Here is a 2,029-nt window from a genome sequence, read left to right on the forward strand (position 1 = left end):
GAATCAAACCATAAACTGGAATGACATGAAATGTTAATTCTGCTGCGGGAAAAAAAAAGTTAAAAAGGAGTCATGGATTGATTAAGCTCAGACATCTCCGTGCCATGTCGTAGCAGACGAGACTGATGTGTGTCGTAATGTGTAGCATTAAGAAGTGAAAGCCTTAAATCATTTCTATGTGATTTAATAAAGGTAAGTGGACAGCTGTGGGTAATGGCACTGCACTGCAGTGGCGTGGTTCTTGCAGATTCATCAACACAGAGGAAGTCTCCTGCTGACTTTTGATGGCTGCAGGGATTTAATGAACTGAAAATGGAGTTATTTATTTTCTTTTTTAATATAAAGTAGACAACGGATTGTTTGAGAATCACTCACATCACTTTATGGACAATTTTCAGACTGATTATGGAAGTGACAAATGTGTATTTTGTTTTTAAAGATTTAAACGCTGCCACTGTTAGTGCAATGATTACTTAAAAGGATTTATTCACAGCCATTACTCTACGTGACTCCATTACTTTGACGTTGCTGCACATGTGGAATCATTCAATTGTTGTTAATAAAATCAAAATAATAAAAAAGTGGCAGACAAACTTTCCATCGAAATACAAAGTAACTTCCTCTGTGCTGCTTAATTTGAATCAGCCCTGAAACTTCCGTGTGCACTGTGTTACACATGTTAACAGCCTGACTGACACCAGACTGCATCTCAATGTCACTGAAGAGGAGCAGTTTTTAGTTTTCGAGGAGCAGAGGCTTTTGAAAGACAGCTGTTTGATGGTCGCCATGTTGGATGAATGTATAACCTGTTAGATGTTGCTTCTCATCGTATTAAGCCCACCCCTTTTTTTGGAGATTTCGGAGACGTGTCTGCAGAGCCAAAACAAATGGGTTCACCCCGGCTAACATACGACATGGACTGAAGGACATAAAGCTGCTTCTGCTAGTTGGCGCACTGACACACAAATGCAGCCCTCTGTGGCTCTGTTTGTGTTTCTGCACTTGCAGAACAGAGAACAGAGGCCGACAGAGGCTTGTTGCGTGAACGGGGTGAAGTCTGCCATCTGTGATTGTCTTGTTAAAAGTGTAGTGTGTAACTTTTAACTTTTGGAAATGAATCCAAAATGAGTTCACACAATGCTGATCAAGCCAATCGGCTCCACGTGACGTTCTCTGGGTCTCTCGGTGTTAAGATGCTGAGTTGCCCGACATCATTCCTAAATGATTTGTTTTAAGTCACGACTGACAGACACATCGAGCACATGTAAACGTCGTCGGCAGGATTAGAAGTTGAGGGTGGAAAGCACCAACGCGATGGACTTTCAGCGTATGATGTTTTTTAAATGCAAAGTTGTTAACTATATCAGGTAACTGAAAGCTTTGTACGTTGTCAGCAGGATTTGAACCTGCGCGGGGAAACCCCAATGGATTTCAAATCCATCGCCTTAACCACTCGGCCATGACAACTGTACTTCGCTTCATCTTTGGTCAGGTTTTCGGCAAACAATCGGATAAAACTCCAGCAGAGCTCCAATAGAAACTATCTTCAGGATACAGAGTACCTGAGAATTTTGACAGATAGTGTTTGCAGTAGGGGAAACTGCTACCATGTGTGTGACATCAGCTCTATAGTCTTTCTTCAAGTACTTCATGTTTTCAAGCACGTGAAAGTGTGTGTTTCGAGCAGGAACATGAACCACAGGAAGTTGAGGGTGGATGGCACCACTGTAATGGACTTTTAGCCGAGCAGGTCTGTGACATTTTTCTTGTACTTGTGACATGTAAAGCTTGTACGTTGCTTTTTTGCAACAGTAAAGCAAGACGGCTGCAAACTGTTCCTTGAGTGCCGGTGATAATGCCATAAAAAGCCAGACAAAAAAAAAGGGTTCAGAGTTTGATTTGACTGCTAAAAAACACACCGAACATTCAGCAGCTTGATGAGATAAATGCTTAATGCAACGGGGTGGAAACGTGGTGGTGGCGTGAGAACACCACAACATGCATCATGTAGAGCAGATGGCCCCAATCG

General features: G+C 42.1%; 1 non-coding gene across 1 annotated transcript; it reads right to left on the reverse strand.

The window, feature by feature from the left end:
• Nucleotides 1-1,385: 1,385 nt before the first annotated feature.
• Nucleotides 1,386-1,467, reverse strand: trnas-uga (transfer RNA serine (anticodon UGA)). Its single transcript has one exon. It is a non-coding gene; the product is annotated as a tRNA-Ser (tRNA).
• Between the last annotated feature and the right edge of the window lie 562 nt (nucleotides 1,468-2,029).

The sequence above is a fragment of the Solea solea genome, chromosome 17 (genome assembly GCF_958295425.1).
Source record: "Solea solea chromosome 17, fSolSol10.1, whole genome shotgun sequence".
Lineage (NCBI taxonomy): Eukaryota > Metazoa > Chordata > Actinopteri > Pleuronectiformes > Soleidae > Solea > Solea solea.